General features: G+C 38.4%; 1 non-coding gene across 1 annotated transcript; it reads left to right on the top strand.

Moving 5' to 3' along the window:
• Positions 1-17,630: 17,630 nt before the first annotated feature.
• Positions 17,631-17,737, top strand: LOC126000605 (U6 spliceosomal RNA). The gene has a single exon (XR_007492812.1). It is a non-coding gene; the product is annotated as a U6 spliceosomal RNA (small nuclear RNA).
• The last annotated feature ends 3,525 nt before the right edge of the window (positions 17,738-21,262 follow it).

Here is a 21,262-nt window from a genome sequence, read left to right as displayed (position 1 = left end):
CCACTCCCAAGACATGGAGACAGGACAGTGGATAAATACGCAGAGGCAACGCTCACAGTCGGGACTCACCTGGCTGGCGTAGATTTTCTGAGCCTGACCTCACAAACATGGGACCTTCCTTTTTGCAGGACACTGCGGAGAGCCGGTTTTCATGGTCAAACACAGTTCCTTGACTCACCGGCCCTAGATAAGCCACTGGGAGAGCTTTTACTCTGGACCCTTTTTGGGCCACTCCCAAGAGGTTTCTGAGAAGGACAGTGAAAAATATGCACAGGCAACACTCACAGTCGTGAATCACTGGGCGGGTATAGATTTTTCCAGCCTGGCCTCACAAACAGGGGACCTTTCTTTTTGCAGAATACTGCTGATAGTCGGTTTTCATGGTCAGACACATTTCTTTGGCGATCCGGCTGTTGGATGAGCCTTGGGTGAACTATTTTTCTGGGCCCTTTTTGGCCCACTTTCAGGATGTTTTGGAGACAGGACAGTGGAAAAACACACAGAGCCAACACTCACAGTGGAATCACTGGGCGAGCTTATATTTTCCCAGCCTGACTCACAAACTGGGACCTTCACTTCTGCATAATACTTTGGATAGATGGTTTTCATAGTCATACACAGTTCCTCGGTGCTCTGGCCTTTTCATGAGCCTCTGAGAGAGCTATATTCTGGGCCCTTTTCGGCCCACTCCCAAAAGGTTTCAGAGACAGGACAGTGGAAAAATACGCACAAGCAACACTCACAGTCGGGAATCACTGTGCGGGCATAGATTTTCCCAGTCTGACGTCACAAACAGTGGACCTTCCTTTTTGCAGAACACTGCAGATAGCCTGTTTTCATGGTCAGACATTTCCTTTGTGCTCCGGCTTATGGATGAGACTTTGGAGAGCTATTTATCTGGGCCCTTTCAGCCTATTCTCAAGAGGTTTTGGAGACAGGATAGTGGAAAAAGACGCAGAGGCAACACTCACAGTCGGGAATCATTTGGTGGGTGTAGACTTCTCAGCCTGACCTCACAAACTAGGGACCTTCCTTTATGCACAATACTGCTGATAGCTGTTTTCATGGTCAGGCACAGTTCCTTGGTGCTCCAGCCCTTGGATGAGCCTCTGAGAGAGCTATTTTTCTGGGCCCTTTTGGCCCACTCCCAAGAGATTTCAGAGACAGGGCAGTGGAAAAACATGCACAAGGAACACTCTATCTCTGACTCGTGCCCGCACTACCCTGCGAGTCCCCCAGCTCGCTTCACACAGAGTTTGCTCAGGCCGAAAGCCGTGCTAAGCAGGCCAACCAATCACCTCCCTCTTTCTTTCTTTGTCACTCTCCAAGCCTCTGGGACCCGGAGGTACAGCAAGCGTGTTCCCGCAAACAGCAGACGGGGAGGGAACATGTGAGGAACCTGCCTTGCCTCACTCCCGAGGCGCATGAGTCCCTGGGGAGGGTGGCAGGAGAATAATGTGGAATTGTTATCAAGTTATTTAAAGTAATTTTATATATTTATAAATCTAGCAACATGTGAGCTTTGTTTGGTAGTACATGCATGAATGGAATATAAGTCTAGTGACTTGGGATTATTAGATAGAAATTTAAACATATTTTGGAGTTTTAGAAAACTCCTGTTTATAGAACTAAAAAATATAAGTTTCACATTTTATCCCAATTACCTATTTAGAGAATGAATTAATCAGGGTACAAAAAGAATATGTATAAAAATTATTTTGGTGTCTGATAGAGTTAGCATGGAGGTAAAACGTTTGTCTTGCATGCAGAAGATTGGTGGTTCAAGTCCCGGCATCCAATAGGGTCCCCTGACCCTTCCAGGAGTGATTTCTGAGCATAGAGCCAGGAGGAACCATTGAGCACAGTCAGTTTGACCCCAACCCCCGCCCAAAATAACTCAAAATACAAAAACTATTTTGACACTGAATATTAACTCAATCTGGAAAATACTGATAAGAAAATTTTTCAAAAGTTAAACTAGAAGTTAGGTGTATTTTTCCCTTATATGCCACAAATACATACCACATATTTATTGAGTCATCTACTGAATAAAAATAGGTTATATTTGTACCTTGGCTAGTTGAAAATCCATCAACTATTTTACTTTGAAAATACCTTAATTTTAATTTTCTGTTTTACATTTATAGATTGTATAGACATGGTATATATCTCCAGCACATACAGTATGAGCATTTATTAATAAGCCATGCTTTGGGGCCGGCGAGGTGGCGCTAGAGGTAAGATGTCTGCCTTGCAAGCGCTAGCCAAAGAAGGACCACGGTTCAATCCCCGGCGTCCCTTATGGTTCCCCCAAGCCAGGGGCAATTTCTGAGTGCTTAGCCAGGAGGAGCCCCTGAGCATCAAACGGGTGTGGCCCCCCCAAAAAATAAGCCAAGCTTTTTCATAGGTAACATTAGCTCTGTAATGTTGTGGAGCAAACTGTGACACATATTGCAATATATAATATTGCTCTAAATTTGATATTTATAACATTGTACATGAGTCTATTTTGGAAATAAAATATGCAAAAATTGTAGATATTTTATTTTTAAAATGGTTATGAACTTGTCTTTAAAATATGAGAGAATAATTTATCAAATTGTAGTGTACACTTTAAAAGTAACTTAATAGGAAGATTTCTGATAATATTATCTATTTGTCTTTAATTTTCTATTGTTATCTTCCTTATTCTCTAATTAGAAATTTTAATACTGTTTATTGTGACCAAAAGTGTATAACAAGTCCTTTACAGTATTTAATATTTGATGTAAATAGTGACAATTGGTAACCATTTCCACCACCATGGTTGTGATCCCTCCACCCATTTTTTCCAGCAAATGTCCCATATCTCCCTTCTTTGCCCTCTGGAGTGCTATGTGACTATTTCCCTCTGTGTATAGATTGTTGGAGATGAAGTATCAATTTTGTTTTTGTTGACTTTGGGTTTTTGTTTAAGACTGACGATTTTTATTTCCATTAAATGATCATATGGCTGCTTGGTCCTGGTACCATTCACTTTTATTTTCCCCCTCAATTCATGAGGTAGAACAAGATAGTTCAATGTGTGGTTCAGCTCTGAGAAGACAAAAAGAAAAAAGAAAAACATAACCAACAAACTACATTCATAAAAGATAGTAACGACCGAATAAATGAATAGTACCCAGCAACAACAACCAAAAAAATCACCAAATATGAACCACAGAATTAAAAAGAAAAAAAAGAGAACAAGAAAAAAATAAATAAAAACAAAACAAAAATAAACAAAGGGAGTCCTGGTGTGGCAAGGTTTTTTGCTCACTTTCTTTTTTTTTTGCATAGGCACAGTAAGTATTGGGGAGTAAATAAGGGAATTCACTTGGCCTAAAAGATTCTGCCCTTGAAGCACACTGCTTCCAGAAAATTTTTGGCTCCATACATGCTAATAACCATACACCAGGGTCTTTTTTAAGATGTCGAGTGCACTTTATGCTCAGTTGTGGATGATAAAATCAGGCCTCTGTAACTAGAGATCTTAGTATCTACACAAGTCATAGGACAAAATATAGGCTAGAGTCTTTCTTTATGGTTTTAGATATTCTGTTCTATCATTGTTTTTTTTCCCAAGCTGTGCCACTGAACATATGGGGCTCATGGCAGATTAACATTTTTATTCTTTAAACAACTTGATTACATACATGATTGTGTTTGGGTTTCAGTCATGTAAAGAAAACTACCCATCACCAGTGCAACATTCCCATCACCAATGTCCCAAGTCTCCCTCCTCCCCGCCCGACCCCCGCCTGTACTCTAAACAGGCTCTCCATTTCCCTCATACATTCTCATTATTAGGACAGTTCAAATTGTAGTTATTTCTCTAACTAAACTCATCACTCTTTGTGGTGAGCTTCCTGAGGTGAGCTGGAACTTCCAGCTCTTTTCTCTTTTGTGTTGGAACTTATCAAATGCTTTCTCTGCATCTATTGATATGATCATGTGGTTTTTATTTTTCTTGTTATTGATGTTGTGTATTATGTTGATAAATTTATGGATGTTAAACCATTCTTGCATTCCTGGGATGAAAACTATTTGACCGTACTGGATGATCTTCTTTTTTTTATGTATTTACAGTACCTGGTTTATTATAACCACACATAGAGAGTGACTACAATTGCTGTGGTTACTGTTTATAATTAGTTGATTTCTCTTTTTTTTTTTTTTTGCAACATTCCCATCACCAATGTCCCAAGTCTCCCTCCTACCCACCCGACCCCCGCCTGTACTCTAAACAGGTTCTCAATTTCCCTCATACATTCTCATTATTAGGACAGTTCAAAATGTAGTTATTTATCCAACTAAACTCATCACTCTTTGTGATGAGCTTCCTGAGGTGAGCTGGAACTTCTAGCTCTTTTCTCTTTTGTGTCTGAAAGTTATTATTGCAAGAATGTCTTTCATTTTTCTTAAAACCCATAAATGTGTGAGACCATTCTGCGTTTTTTTCTCTCTCTCTCTGACTTATTTCACTCAGCATAATAGATTCCGTGTACATCCATGTATAGGCAAATTTCATAACTTCATCTCTCCTGACAGCTGCATAATATTCCATTGTGTATATGTACCACAGTTTCTTTAGCCATTCGTCTGTTGAAGGGCATCTAGGTTGTTTCCAGAGTCTTGCTATGGTAAATAGTGCTGCAATGAATATAGGTGTAAGGAAGGGGTTTTTGTAATGTATTTTTGTGTTCCTAGGGTATATTCCTAGGAGTGGTATAGCTGGATCGTATGGGAGCTCGATTTCCTGTTTTTGGAGGAATCTCCATATCGCTTTCCATAAAGGTTGAACTAGACGGCATTCCCACCAACAGTGGATAAGAGTTCCTTTCTCCCCACATCCCCGCCAACACTATTTATTCTCATTCTTTGTGATGTGTGCCATTCTCTGTGGTGTGAGGTGGTATCTCATTGTTGTTTTGATTTGCATCTCCCTGATGATTAGTGATGTGGAGCACTTTTTCATGTGTCTTTTGGCCATCTGTATTTCTTCTTTGTCAAAGTGTCTGTTCATTTCTTCTTCTCCCCATTTTTTGATGGGATTAGATGTTTCTTTCTTGTAAAGTTCTGTCAGTGCCTTGTATATTTTGGAGATTAGCCCCTTATCTGATGTGTATTGGGTGAATAGTTTCTCCCACTCATTGGGTGGCTCTTGTATCTTGGGCACTATTTCCTTTGAGGTGCAGAAGCTTCTCAGCTTAATATATTCCCATCTGTTAATTTCTGCTTTCACTTGCTTGGAGAGTGCAGTTTCTTCCTTGAAGATACCTTTAGCCTCAATGTCCTGGAGTGTTTTACCTACGTATTGTTCTATATATCTTATGGTTTTGGGGCTGATATCGAGGTCTTTAATCCATTTGGATTTTACCTTCGTACATGATGTTAGCTGGGGGTCTAAGTTCAATTTTTTGCAAGTGGCTACCCAGTTTTGCCAACACCACTTGTTGAAGAGGCTTTCTTTGTTCCATTTAGGATTTTTTGCTCCTTTATCAAAAATTAGATGATTGTATGTCCGGGGAACATTCTCTGAGTATTCAAGCTTATTCCACTGATCTGAGGGCCTGTCTTTATTCCAATACTATGCTGTTTTGATAACTATTGCTTTGTAGTAAAGTTTAAAGTTGGGAAAAGTAATTCCTCCCATATTCTTTTTCCCAATGATTGCTTTAGCTATTCGAGGGTGTTTATTGTTCCAAATAAATTTCAAAAGTGCCTGGTCCACTTCTTTGAAGAATGTCATGGGTATATTTAGGGGGATCGCATTAAATATGTACAGTGCTTTGGGGAGTATTGCCATTTTAATGATGTTAATCCTGCCAATCCATGAGCAGGGTATGTGCTTCCATTTCCGCGTGTCCTCTCTTATTTCTTGGAGCAGAGTTTTATAGTTTTCCTTGTATAGGTCCTTCACATTTTTAGTCAAGTTGATTCCAAGATATTTGAGTTTGTGTGACACTATAGTGAATGGAGTTGTTTTCTTAATATCCATTTCTTCCTTATTAGTATTGGTGTATAGAAAGGCCATTGATTTTTGTGTGTTAATTTTGTAGCCTGCCACCTTGCTATATGAGTCTATTGTTTCTAGAAGCTTTTTGATAGAGTCTTTGGGGTTTTCTAAGTAGAGTATCATGTCATCTGCAAACATTGAGAGCTTGACTTCTTCCTTTCCTATCTGGATTCCCTTGATATCCTTTTCTTGCCTAATCGCTATAGCGAGTACTTCCAGTGCTATGTTGAATAGGAGTGTTGAAAGGAGTGGACAAGCCTTGTCTTGTGCCAGAATTTAGAGGAAATGCTTTCAGTTTTTCTCCATTGAGGACAATATTTGCCTCTGGCTTGTGGTAAATGGCCTTAACTATATTGAGAAAGGTTCCTTCCATTCCCATCTTGCTGAGAGTTTTGATCAAGAATGGGTGTTGGACCTTGTCAAGTGCTTTCTCTGCGTCGATTGATATGATCATGTGATTTTTATTTTTCTTGCTGTTGATGTTTTGTATTATGTTGATAGATTTACGGATGTTAACCAGCCTTGCATTCCTGGAATGAAACCTACTTGATCGTAGTGGATGATCTTCTTAATGAGGCATTGAATCCTATTTGCCAGGATTTTGTTGAAGATCTTTGCATCTGCATTCATCAGCGATATTGGTCTGTAATTTTCTTTTTTCGTAGCATCTCTGTCTGGTTTAGGTATCAAGGTAATGTTGGCTTCATAAAAGCTATTTGGAAGTTTTCCTGTTTTTTCAATTTCATGAAAGAGTCTTGCCAGGATTGGTAGTAGTTCCTCTTGAAAGGTTTGAAAGAATTCATTAGTAAATCCATCTGGGCCTGGGCTTTTGTTTTTGGGCAGACATTTGATTACTTTCTTAATTTCCTCAATAGTAATGGGTGTGTTTAGATATGCTACATCCTCTTCATTCAATCGTGAATGATTATAAGATTCCAAAAATTTATCCATTTCTTCCAGGTTTTCATTTTTAGTGGCATAGAGTTTCTCAAAGTAGTTTCTGATTACCCTTTGAATCTCTACCATATCAGTAGTGATCTCTCCTTTTTCATTCCTAATACGAGTTATCAAGTTTCTCTCTCTCTCTTTCTTTGTTAGTTTTGCCAGTGGTCTATCAATCTTGTTTATTTTTTCAAAGAACCAACTTCTGCTTTCGTTGATCTTTTGGATGGTTTTTCTGGTTTCCACTTCATTGATTTCTGCTCTCAGCTTTGTTATTTCCTTCTGCCTCCCTATTTTTGGATCCTTTTGTTGAGCACTTTCTAATTCTATGAGCTGCGTCATTAAGCTATTCAGGTATGCCCCTTCTTCTTTCCTGATGTGTGCTTGCAAAGCTATAAATTTTCCTCTCAGTACTGCTTTTGCTGTGTCCCATAGGTTCTGATAATTTGTGTCTCCATTGTCATTTGTTTTCAGGAAGGTTTTGATTTCCTCTTTGATTTCATCTCGGACCCACTGATTATTCAGTATGAGGCTATTTAACTTCCAGGTGTTAAAATTTTTCTTCTGTGTCCCTTTGTAGTTTATATATAATTTCAGGGCTTTGTGGTCAGCAAAGGCAGCCTGCAAAATTTCTATCCTCTTGATATTATGGAGGTATGTTTTGTGTGCTAACATGTAGTCTATCCTAGAGAATGTCTCATGTACATTAGAGAAAAATGTGTATCCAGGCTTCTGGGGGTGGAGTGTCCTGTATATATCTACTAGGCCTCTTTCTTCCATTTCTCTCCTCAGGTCTAGTATATTCTTGTTGGGTTTCAGTCTGGTTGACCTGTCTAGTGTTGACAATGCCGTGTTGAGGTCTCCCACAATTATTGTGTTGTTATTGATATTATTTTTCAGATTTGTCAACAGTTGTATTAAATATTTTGCTGGCCCCTCATTCGGTGCATATATGTTTAGGAGGGTGATTTCTTCCTGCTGTACATATCCCTTGATTAATACAAAATGTCCATCTTTGTCCCTTACAACTTTCCTAAGTATAAAGTTTGCATCATCTGATATTAATATGGCCACTCCTGCTTTTTTTTGGGTGTTGTTTGCTTGGATGATTTTTTTCCAGCCTTTTATTTTGAGTCTATGTTTGTTCTGACTATTCATGTGCGTTTCTTGTAGGCAGCAGAAGGTTGGATTGAGTTTTTTGATCCATTTAGCCACTCTGTGTCTCTTAACTGGTGCATTTAGCCCACTGACATTGAGAGAAAGAATTGTCCTGGGAGTTAGTGCCATCTTTATATTAAAGTTTGGTGTGTCTGTTGGTAAGCCTTGTCTTAAAGTATGCCGTTCAGTTTTTCTTTTAAGAATGGTTTTGAGTCTGTGAAGTTTTTGAGCTATTGTTTGTCTGTGAAACTATGTATTGTTCCTTCAAACCTGAAAGTGAGTTTTGCTGGGTGCAGTATTCTAGGCAAAGCATTTATTTCATTGAGTTTTGTCACTATGTCCCACCACTGCCTTCTGGCCTTGAGTGTTTCTGGTGACAGGTCTGCAGTAAATCTCAAGGATGTTCCCTTAAGTGTAATTTCTCTTTTTGATCTTGCTGCTGTCAGAATTCTGTCTCTATGGCATTCGTCATTGTGACTAGGATGTGTCTTGGGGTGTTTTTTCTGGGGTCTCTTTTAGTTGGCACCCTTCGGGCATGCAGGATTTGATCACATGTATTCATTATCTCTGGTAGTTTCTCTTTAATGATGTTCTTGACTGTTGATTCTTCCCGGAGATTTTCTTCCTGAGTCTCTGGGACTCCAATGATTCTTAAATTGTTTCTGTTGAGCTTATCATAGACTTCTATTTTCATCTGTTCCCATTCTTTGAGTAATTTTTCCATTGTTTGATCATTTGCTTTGAGGCTTTTTTCCAATTTCTTCTGCTGTATGTAATTGTTATGTATCTCATCTTCCAGTGTACTGACTCTATCCTCAGCTGCTGTTAACCTGTGGGAAATCTCAAACATGTTTTTCTTCAATTCATCTACTGAGTTTCTCAGACCTGTTATTTGATCTGAAATTTCCGTTTGGAGTTTTCTCATTTCTATCTTCAAATTCTGATTCTTTTTAGTTTTCTCTTCTATACTTTGTTTGAGTTCTTTGAACATGTTCCATATTGCAACTCTAAACTCCTTATCTGAGAGACTGACTAGGTGGTTGGTCATGTTCAAGTCATCAGAGTTGCCATCTTCATTCTCTATGTCTGGCACTGGCCCGTGTTGTTTCCCCATTGTCACACTAGTACTGCGTGTTTTTCTACGTGTTGTGATTGTATTCATCGGCTAAATGTTGTGCACCGTCACGAAGGGGAGCGGCGCAACCGTGCTCCTCTGGCTTCTCCCTTTCTGGGCGTGTCGACTCACCTCCATGGAAGGCTCACAGGAAGGCAGGCTGGCAGATGGGCCGCACCCAGGATGAAATCAGGCCAAAAATGCAGGACAGCAGAGTAGAGAGGCAGAAGGGTGCTGGCATCTGAGATCCAGCGAAGTTCAGTGGCTCCTCCCTTTCTGGGCGTGTCGACTCACCTCCACGGAAGGCTCATGGGAAGGCAGACTCCCCGGAAAGTTCACAGGAAGGCAGGCTGGCTGATGAGCCGCACCAAGGGTGAAATCAGGCCGAAAATGCAGGACAGCAGAGTAGAGAGGCAGAAGGGTGCTGGCATCTGAGATCCAGCGAAGTTCAGTGGCTCCTCCCTTTCTGGGCGTGTCCAGATGATCTTCTTAATGAGGCATTGAATCCTATTTGCCAGGATTTTGTTAAGGAATTTTGCATCTGCATTCATCAGCGATATTGGTCTGTACTTTCTTTTTTTTGTAGCATCTCTGTCTGGTTTAGGTATCAAGGTGATGTTGGCTTCATAAAAGCTATTTGGAAGTGTTTCCGTTTCTTCAATTTCATGAAAGAGTCTTGCCAAGATTGGCAGTAGTTCCTCATGGAACGTTTGAAAGAATTCATTAGTGAATCCATCTGGGCCTGGGCTTTTGTTTTTGGGTAGACTTTTGGTTACCATTTTTATTTTCTCAATGGTGATGGGGCTGTTTAGATATGCTACATCCTCTTCCTTCAACCATGGAAGATTATGAGTCCAAGAATTTATCCATTTCTTCCAGGTTCTCATTTTTGGTGTAGTAGAGTTGCTCAAAGTAGTTTCTAATTAACCTTTGAATCTCTGTCATATCAGTAGTGATCTCTCCTTTTTCATTCCTAATACGAGTTATCAAGTTTCTCTCTCTCTCTTTCTTTGTTAGGTTTGCCAGTGGTCTATCAATATTGTTTATTTTTTTAAAGAACCAACTTCTGCTTTTCTTGATCTTTCCGATTGTTTTCTGGGTTTCCACTTCATTGATTTCTCCTCTCAGCTTTGATATTTCCTTCCGTCTTCCTACTTTTGCATCCTTTTGTTGAGCACTTTCTAGTTCTATTAGCTGTGTCATTAAGCTACTCAGGTAAGCTTCTACTTCCTTCCTGATGTGTGCTTGCAAAGCTATAAATTTTCCTCTCAGTACTGTTTTTCTGTGTCCCATAAGTTCTGATAGTTTGTGTCTTTATTGTCATTTGTTTCCAGGAACCTTTTGATTTTCTCCTTGATTTCATCTTAGACCTACTGATTATTGAGTATGAGGCTGTTTAACTTCCAGGTGTTAAGGTTTTTCTTCTGATTCCCTTTGGAATTCACAAATAATTTCAGAGCCTTGTGGTCAGCGAAGGTAGTCTGCAAAATTTCTATCCTCTTGATATTATGCAGGTATGTTTTATGTGCCAGCATGTAGAATCCTGGAGAATGTCCCATATACATTGGAGAAGAATTTGTATCCAGGTTTCTGGGGATGGAGTGTCCTATAAATATCCACTAGGCCTTTTTCTTCCATTTCTGTCCTCAGGTCTAGTATATTCTTGTTAGGTTTCAGTCTGGTTGACCTATCCAGTGTGGACAAAGCCGTGTTGAGGTCTCCCACAATTATTGTGTTGTTATTGATATTATTTTTCAGATTTGTCAACAGTTGTATTAAATATTTTGCTGGCCCCTCAATTGCTGCATATATGTTTAGGAGAGTGATTTCTTCCTGCTCTACATACCCCTTGATTAATATAAAATGTCCATCTTTGTCCCTTACAACCTTCCTGGGTATAAAGTTTGCATTATCTGATATTAGTATGGCCACTCCAGCTTTTTATGGGTGTTGTTTGCTTGGATAATTTTTCTACAGCCTTTTATTTTGAGTCTATGTTTGTTCTGACTATTGAGGTGCGTTTCATGTAGGCAGCAGAAGGTTGGATTGAGTTTTTTGATCCATTTAGCCACTCTGTGTCACTTGACTGGTGCATTTAGTCCATTGACGTTGAGAGAAAGAATTGTCCTGGGATTTAATGCCATCTTTATATCGAAATTTGGTGTATCTTTTGGTTGTTCTTGTCTTAGATTAGGTCTTTCAGTTTTTCTCTTAAGACTGGTTTTGTGTCTGTAAAGTTTCTGAGCTGTTTTTGTCTGTGAAACCATGTATTCTCCTGTCAAACTGGAAAGTGAGTTTTGCTGGGTATAGTATTCTGGGTGACACATTTATTTCATTTAGTCTTGTCACAATATCCCACCACTGCTTTCTGTCGTTGAGTGTTTCTGGTGACAGGTCTGCTGTAAATCTCAAGGATGCTTGCTTAAACATAATTTCCTCTTTTGATTTTGCTGTTTTCAGAATTCTGTCTCTATCTGTGGGATTTGTCATTGTGACTAGGATGTGTCTTGGGGTGATTTTTCTGGGATCTCTTTTGGTTGGTAGTCTTCGAGCATGCAGGATTTGATCACATATATTCTTTAACTCTGGAACTTTCCTTTAATGATGTTCTTGACCATTGATTCTTCCTGGAAATTTTCTTCCTGGGTCTCTGGGACTCTAATGATTCTTAAGTTTTTTCTGTTGATCTTATCATAGACTTCTATTTTCATCTGTTCCCATTCTTTGACTAATTTTTCCTTTTTCTGTTTATTTGCTTTAAGTTTTTTTCCAATTTCTCCTGCTGTATGGAATTGTTATGTATCTCATCTTCCACAGCACCAAGTCTATTCTCAGCTTCTGATACCCTGTCCCAGAGCTTATCCATTTTGGCATTCACTTCGTTTACTGAGTTTTTCAGGCCTGTTAGTTGACATGTTATTTCAGTTTGGAGTTTTGTGATTTCTGTCTTTACATTTTCTTGGTTCTTATTAGTGTTCTGTTCTAACTCGATCCATGGTTTCTTTGAGTTCTTTGAGCATCTTCCATACTGCTAGTCTAAAGTCCTTATCTGAGAGGTTGATTAGTTGGTTGGTCATTATCTGGTCATCAGAATTGTCCTCTTCATTCTCTATGTCTGATGCTGGCCTGCGTTGTTTCCCCATTGTCTCACTTGTATTATGCATTTTCCTACGTTTTGTGGTGGTATTCATTGTCTATATGATGCAGGCAGCACACTCCTCTGTCTCCGCCCTTTCTGCAGGGGCCGACTTGCCTCTAAGGGAGGGGAGTCCTCCGTGGATGAAGCCTCACACAGGATCAAATCTTAGGCCCGAGCATGCAAGAGAGTAGATGGTCTGGATAGAAATGCTTGCTTCTGTGATATAGCACAGTTCTTAGTGTGACTTTTTCTTCTTGCAATGGTGTTCTTTTCTTAGAAAGAGCGCATAGCCGCGTAGTGAAGCAAAGTGGCCGTGCTCTGCTGGAGCCTCTTTTCGCCCCACTCCCAAGATTTTTACGCAAGAGGACAGTAGACAGATATACACTGGTAGCACTCACAGTTTTTCCCAGTTGGGCCCCACTGGGCAGGCATATTTTCATGGATTTTCCCTGCATGATGTCACAAACAGGGGACCTGGCTGCTGCAAAAGCTGCCGGTTTTTTTTTGTTCTGGTGTCCCGCCCTGAACATGGCCTGTGGGAGGTCAAGTTTTCTGGAGCGTCTTTGCCCCACTCCCAAGATTTTCACGCAAGAGGACAGTAGATAGACATACACTGGTAGCACTCACAGTTTTTCACATTTGGGCCCCACTGGGCAGGCGTATTTTCGTGGATTTTCCCCGCCTAATGTCACAAACAGGGAACCCAGCTGCTGCAAAAGCTGCCGGTTTTTCTGTTCTTGTTCTATCATTGTTGTAACCAGTCTTCTGTAATAAGTGGCCTTGGTTTTTACTCAGATCCTCAACTGTAGCCTGGGATGGTATCTTCAATATGGTTCCAGACTCCGCTCGGATGCAGCTGTCAATGTCGGATCTATGGAATTAGACATCATAATTTTTGTACAAGTCCTAGGCTAAAATATCGGGTCCCAGAATAAGTTCTTCCCAATCATGGTTAGCAAAATCAGTAATTAGTGCTCTTGGTTTTTGCACAGATCAAAAGACTATATATATTTTTATTTCATATTACCATTAGGTAATCAGAAAGGACAACCTGCTCTTTGATCAAGTTGTTGCCATTTCCTCATTGTCAGAATGACATATTAAAACTGGCACAAGTTGATGCCAGAGCAGTCTTAGGAATTTCCCAGGGGGAGTTTGGAGCCTGGTGTTGCAGGGAACTCTATCGGTTCTAAGTCTGGTATATGGGGTTTAGGGTTGGATGATCACTGTCCAATCTCAGTGAGTCTAAGTTGGGTCAACATAAAACATGTTCAGGGTGGGGAGTGCCCCTTTATTATATAAAGTATGAGTTCTTAGGCCTAGAAGATAAGATCTTGATTCTGTGCATAAGGTTTCCCCGTATATGACTGTGCCTATACAAAAGTGTATGGTGTCATATTTTATTGCTGGTGCATTTGGGGGTAAGACTAACAGGCTGCACAGTATCTGTGCCCTGGTTTTGAGCTGAGCTTTTTTCCCTGGCAAGACTTTTTCTTCTCGGTTATCATACCAAGCAAAACCAAAACAGATGAAGTAAAAGAAAATATATAAATATGTATGTAGAAGAAATAAATAAAAATGGATTTAAAAAAGAAATTAAAGAAAATATGATGGATGGGGGAACTTTTATGTTTAGGAATAAACACTCTTAAAACATTATTATAGAAATATTAAATATAAAAAGGCATTATATACATTTTTATTTACTCTTTTGAGATATTCTTGTAGGGGGTGAAATCCAAGGCACTTTTTTATTACACACTGTGGCCTTGTTGAGTTTGAGAAATCATTTGCCACATTAATGGAATAGGTAGTTTTCTTGAGCTGGTGTCCTTCTGAAGATGAATACAGTACTATGCAACAGTTCACATTTGGGGGTGGGTAAGAAGGGCCACATAGCATTAGTCAGCAGGTGTGTCCATTGAAATTTCTTGCCAGGGTACAAGATATGGGACTGCGATGGTGGCGTTTTGTTTTGGGAGTTAGGTGGTGATTTGTTGAGAAAGGAGGTCGGTCTTGGTGCCTAATGAGTTAAGAACTGAGGGTAAAGAGGTTTAAATGAGGAGGGATAATAAATCAGAATCAGGGGATGAGAGAATAGGATTTCTGAAGGGGAAGGAGGGAACATATAAAGGAGGAGTATATATCTTATAGACATGGATTGTTTACAGGTTAGGTATGGCCGTCAGAGAGATGACCACTTACACAAACTCATGTCCAAATATAAAGAGACTTTAGAAATCTATTCAAATTATTGTTGAAGGCCTGATCTTTATAGGTTGGGTCTGAGCTAAGATATAGATTAGGAGAGAAAGAGAGGAAAAACAAGAGAGAAGATAGAAGAGAAAAGAAAGGTAAGAAAATAGAGTACACATAAGTAAAATATAAAGAAAATGGGGTCAGTACGTCAGTGTTGGAAGTTTATCCGATATCTAGGCCTTTTGTCTATGAGTGTATTGCGCCTTGCTAATAGAAGGTTTCAGGTTTCGAAAGTGGCTAGAACATTTTTAATACAAGCTTAGTTTTGCATCCAGCATACTAAGCACATAGTATTATGATATATAAGAGGTGGCCACCCTATGTAGTATTATCCATCTCATCTTATATATTGAGGTTTCTTTTCTAAAGAAAAATTGACAGTGTGGGCTCATTTAGCATAGATTGAATTTTATGAAGACAAAGCAGGAGGAAAACTAAAGAAGAGAAGTAAAAAAGAAATAAGAAGAAAATAAAGAGAAGAAAGAAGAAAAAGAGCAAAAAGGAGATGAGTAAAAAGAGTAAAGAGGTAATTTGCAGAAACTAATTTGATTAGTGGAACCTGTATCATAAGTCTGTGGTTCAAGATTGAGCGTTTTATTGGTCTTAATGATCATATTGTTTAGGTCCGAATAGGACACATGAATAAAAGGGCATGATTATATTGCTTATTTTATCAAGACATTGTCATAATGAAAACTTTATATAAAATGTATGATTAAGCACTGAGGCATAGAGTTAGAGAGTCCACCCTATGTTTCTAGGAAGTACTATGGACAAAGAAGTCGAAGGGTTATTTTATACATAAAAAATTAAGGTATTAAAACATGTTGATAGTAACTAACAATTGTATTTCCTGGCTTTCAATCATATTCTACATCTGGTTCTTTGGATCAGTACCTTAAAATTTTAAGCCTTTGTTATTAAATGTTGATTGCTTACCTGTTCACTCTAAACAGCGGTTTTTGTTATTGCTGAATTCTTTATGGTGTAATGGTTAATTGAGGCTTTGTGTTCCCCTTTCACTGGATTTGAACAGTTCTCATCGCTATATTCTGACATCACCGGTGCTTGGAGTTTTTGCCCTATTAGACCATTGTATTTGCTTATGGAGTATTATAAGTATATATGGTTTATGTTCCAAATACCTCGTATAAGTGCTATTATTTTGTATTTGTTCTTATTCTTCTGGCTTACTTTATTTAATGTAATATTATCTAGATCTATCAGTGCTGCTACACAATACATGATTGTATTATTTCTGACCATTATGTAGTATTTCAATGTGTGTAAGTACCATATATTCATGATCCACTCATTGGTTGTTGGTTATCGATGTTAATTCTAAATCTTGGCTATTGTGCTAAGTCATGCTATAAATTGTGGAATGCATGTATACTTTGGGATGAATGTTTTTCCTTCTTGAGGACAGATACACAGGTGTACGATTGCTGGGTCAAATGGCAGCTCAATTCCAAGTTTACTGAGCACTCTCTATACTGTTTTCCATAGGGATTGATGAGATAGCATTCCAAACAGCAGGAATGAGAGTTCCTTTCTTACCACAAAGATAGTTTTTATTATTTTTGTTATGTTCCATCCTCACTGGTGTAAGTTGTAACTTTATTGTCTTGATGTAAATTTCCCTAATGATGAGTGATGGTGAGCATGTTTTTATGTGTCTATTTGCCATCTTTTGGTCTTTTTAAAAGCAGTGTCTAGTCATATCTTCTCCCCATTTTTCTGTGGCTATATTAGTTTTGGGGGGCTTTTCTTTCTGAGTGCTTTGTATTTTTTATACTAACACTTTATTTGATTGTTGACCACAAAAATATTTTCCAATTCTCTTAGCTATCCTCTAGTTTTTACCAGGCTTCTTTCATCATTCAGAAACCTTTTAGTTTGATGTAGTCCCCTTTATTTAGGTTTGGTGTTAAAGTTCTGCCATTGGCTTTCTATCATCAAATACTTTTGAAATATAAGTCTTAAAGAGTTTTGCCTACATTTTCTTCAATGAACTTTATATATTTGGGTCTGTTTCAAGGTTTCTACTCCATTTTTGATTTACATTTGTATAAGGTGTGAGGTATGGGTCAATCTTTAATTTCTTACAGGTGGTTGTCTAGTTGCTCCAGCATCATTTGTTGAAGAGACTCTCTTTATTCCATTTCAGATTCTTAGCTTTTTGTCAAAAAGTAGATGACTATATATATTAAGCGGTATGTTCTATTCTGGCACATAATTCTGTGACTCTATTTTTATTTATAGTGCCATGCTATTTTGATCACTATGGCTTATAGTAGAGCTTCAGGTTAAGGAAATTTCCCCAGTTTCTTGTTTTTGAGTATGGATTTGGCTAGCCAAGTCTATTTTAGTTTTTTACAAACTATATAATTAATTGTTCTAAGTCCTTAAATATGATGTCTGAATTTGGATAGGCATTGCATTGAATCTATATTGTAACTTAGGTACGATAGTCATTTTGTTAATTCTTTCTATTCACGACCATTTTCTTAAGTCTTTTTAATTATTTTCTGAAGGGTTTAGAAGTTTTTATGGATAGGTCTTTCACTTCTCTTGTCAGGTTGATTCCTAGTTATTTGGTATTTTAGGTGCTATTTTAAATATGATAATCTCCTTAATCTCTTTTTCCTCTGTTTCAATGTTTGTATAGTGGAATGCTACTGGCTTTTGTGTATTAACTTTGTAACCAGCCACTTTTCTGTATTGGTTTATTGTTTCTAGGAGTTTTACTGTGGACTCTAGGATTTTCTATGTATATCATATCATCTGCAAAAAAAAAAAAAAGAGAGAATATTTGATTTTCTCTTTCCCTGTTTGGATTCCTTTATTTACTTCTTCTTGTCAGATTGTTTTCGCTAGGATTTCTATTGTTGTATAAAATTGGAGAGAGGGGAAATCTTGCCTAGTTTCTGACCTTCGTGAAATGCTTTTAATTTTTTGCCATTAACGGTAATTTAGTTGTGCTCACTTCGGCAGCACATATACTAAAATTGGAATGATTCAGAGAAGATTAGCATGGCCCCTGAGCAATGATGACATGCAAATTCGTGAAGTGTTCCATATATATATTTAAAACAAAAGGGTAATTTAGTTGTGGGCTCTTTTTAATGTAGATCTCTCTCTCTTTTTTTCTTAGTGAACAATGATGCAAAGAAAGAGGACAAGGTAAAGTGTCAGTGGAAGTACAATCACCCAGAGTTCTCAGAAGGAATTCCTCTGCTGACACCATAATTTTTAATTTAGAGTCAAAGAACATTAAAAAAAATAAAACAAAACCCATGTACAATTACTTTGTCCCACAATATCCGAGACTGTAGTACATTTCTTAGCAGTACACAAAGCAGTCTAAAGCCATAACATTTACGTAACTCCTTAAACTTGAAGGCATAGTAGTTTTTTACACTTTCATGCACATGCATATTAGTTTAAGTTAACCTCAAAAGCTTACACGTATTATTTTTAAGGTTTAGCGTCAAAGGAGCACAGTAAAAACAGTGTTCAAGTGTCAATTATCGTTTGCATAGGCCCAGCAATGTATGAGGGACATAGAAAGGAAACCCTTGGCCTAAATACAAGGATACCCTACCCCTGGAGTTTCCTGACATAAGACCAACTCTAGGCTCCAGGCAAACTAGTTTGTCCAATCCATGTCATTGTCTGTAGTGCCAATACATTTTTATTTTTCACACAGTCACTGTTGTTGGTATCATGTTTCTGTATTGAAGATCCTGGAATCTGTGTTAAGGGAAGACTATTTTGAATAGATTGATATCAGAGCAGCATTAGGGTCTTCCCTGGTAGAAGATTGCTTCCAGATGATGTTATAGACAACTTTGGATGTTTCATAGATGGTTTCGCTGGTTCAGATGTGAATGGAAAATGCCCATTCTTCTGAGGCTTGTGCCAGGTCATTATGTCAGTGTTCATGGTGTAAGGTCTCATTGCACTACACGATTCATATGTTCCTATCTCTATTAGATAAGTACTTATTTGTATGTATAGTATTTTCCATTTTAAAGTGCCTATGCAAACAAGGACTAATGCCACGTGGCATTATCAGCGGATATGGGGGCTGCAAGAACAAGTCCAAAAATCCCTGTGACTTGGTTCAAATATAAGTATTAAACTGAGGGACTCTTTCACTAAAATTCCTTATTGTACAGATCACAAAGAGAAGAAAAGATAAAAAGATGGGAAAATAAGCAATCTAACTTAAGAAAGTGGACACAATGGTCATCGTTTAAGGGGATATTCAATAATAGTTACAGTGGTTTAGGGAATATATCTACAATATTCAAAGGAGATATGCATGTCCCTTCTATGTCATTAGAAATAGTCGAGAGGAGGGCGCTGAATTCTGGACACCACTTTGATCTGTGATTTTACCTTCTGGAGTCCGCAAAATGACTGCCCGCAGTTCCATACCGAGAAATGCACTTGAGTGGGAACTAATCAGAAACCTAGTATGGTAGCAACCACAGTTACATAATGAAAGAAGGAAGAGGCCAAGAGGCCGCTGAGAGTAATCAAGTAGGAAAAGAGTACTGGTCTCTTTCCAGTCTGACTCCATCCTCTCATTTTTATTTTGAATGTATATGATACCCCTGCAATGTTTTCAAAATGGAGACCAAAGTGTAAAAATACCAGTGAATGTCCTGATATACACCAGTGTTGCATCAGCCTGCCCTCCTCCCCATGCATCCCCCCTTAGTGTAGGGAGAAACAGGGGGAAAGCCTGAGGACCACTATAGAGTCCACCTGAGCCAGCATCCCCGAAGGCCTGGAGTCCAGGGGAGAAATAGGGGAACAGCTGGAGGCATGCAAAGCCTCCCATCACCCCCTAAACTAGGGAATAGGCCTCCAGCATGGGGTGTGTCCATGAACCCCATTCTAGGAAAGAGATGGTATCCAGGATTAAAGAACCGGAAGCCAAATATCTGCCCGGCACCTCCCCAAAGTCCTTCCCCCAAAAGTAGGGAGGAGAGAAAGCCTGAAGACCCCTAAAAGAGTTTACCTGGAACCCACTTCAGGCCAACTAACCTGGCAACCAGGAAAGGCCTGGAGTCCATAGGGAGAAATAGGGGAATGGCTGGGGGCCTGCCAAGCCCATTGTGGGCTTATATATAACTATCTTGAAAAAAGGTTTCTTCCATTTTATTTTGTTGAGTGCTTTCATCATAAATGAGTGTTGAATTTTTAAATGCTTCTCTGCATTAATATGATCATGTGATATTTGTCTTTCTTCTTGTTTATGTGGTGAATAATGTTTATTTCTTTGCATATGTTGAACCATTCTTGCACTTCTGGGATGAAACCCACTTGATCATGCTCTATAATCTCTTTGATCTATTGTTGGATTCTGCTTGCTAGGATTTTGTTGAGAATCTTTGCATCCTTATTTACTAGTGAGATTGGTCTGTAATTTTTCTTCTTGGCGGTGTCTTTATCAGCTTTGGGAATTAGTATGATATTAGCCTCATATAAAGAATTTGAGAGGATTCCTGTCTTTTCCAAGTTTTGGAAGAACCTAAGAATCAATGGTAAAAATTCTCTGAATGTTTACTAGAATTCACCTGTAAAACCATCTTTTTCTTAATTTTGGTTCTTGAGAAGTTTCTTGATTGTGGTTTCAATTTTCTTGGCTCTGATTGGCCTGTTTAGGCATTCTACATTCTCCTTACTATGTCTTGGAAGATGATATTTTTCTAGAAACCTGTCAATTTCTCCTAGATTATCTAACATATCTGAGTATGGTTGTTCAGAATAAGCCCATGCGATGTCTTTTATCTTGAGATTTTGTTGTAAGTTCTCCCCTTTCTATTGTGATTCTATTTATTTGGGTATTTTCTCTCTTCTTTTTTTGATGAGTGTTGCCAGTGGTTTGTTTATCATGTTTCTTTCTTCAAAAAAACCAGCTCCTTGTATCATTGATTTTTGTATTGTTAACTTTGATTCTAATGTTTATTTCTGCTTTGGTTTTTATTATTTCTTTCCTTATGCCTGTGTTTGAGTTTCTCTGCTGCTGTTATTTCAGATTTTGATTTTGTTGTTCTTGTCTTTCCATACATATGCCTACATTACTAAGAATTTTCTCTAATCACTGCTTTTGCTATGTCTTACAATATTTGACAATTTGTTTCTTTATTATCATTCCTCTCAAAGAATGTTTTTATTTCTTTTTTGAGTTCATTCTTGATCCATCTGTTATTGAGCAACATGTTGTTTAGTCTCCAGGATGTTCTCCAGACCTTTTTACAGTCAATCTTAATTTCTGTTGCATATTGATCTGACACGGTGCTTCTTATAATCCTTATAATTGTGACTTTGTACAAGTTAGATTTATATTCTAAGGCATGGTCTATTCTAGAGAAGGTTTCATGTGTACTTGAACATAATGTATATTCTATTTTTGGGGATGGATGGCCCTATCCATTCCATTAATCCTAGTTCTTCTAGTTTCTCATTTAGGATTTTTAGGTCTTTGCTGGTTTTCTGTCTGGTGGATCTGTCTAGTAGTGATAATGGAGTATTGAAATTTCCTACAACCAAATTCCTTCCACATATTTCTCTAGTTTTGTAAGCAAATGCCTTA

Source organism: Suncus etruscus (genome assembly GCF_024139225.1).
Source record: "Suncus etruscus isolate mSunEtr1 chromosome X unlocalized genomic scaffold, mSunEtr1.pri.cur SUPER_X_unloc_20, whole genome shotgun sequence".
Taxonomy (NCBI): Eukaryota; Metazoa; Chordata; class Mammalia; order Eulipotyphla; family Soricidae; genus Suncus; species Suncus etruscus.
The sequence above is the reverse complement of the archived record's forward strand: the minus strand, read 5'-3'. Positions and strand labels throughout refer to the sequence as shown.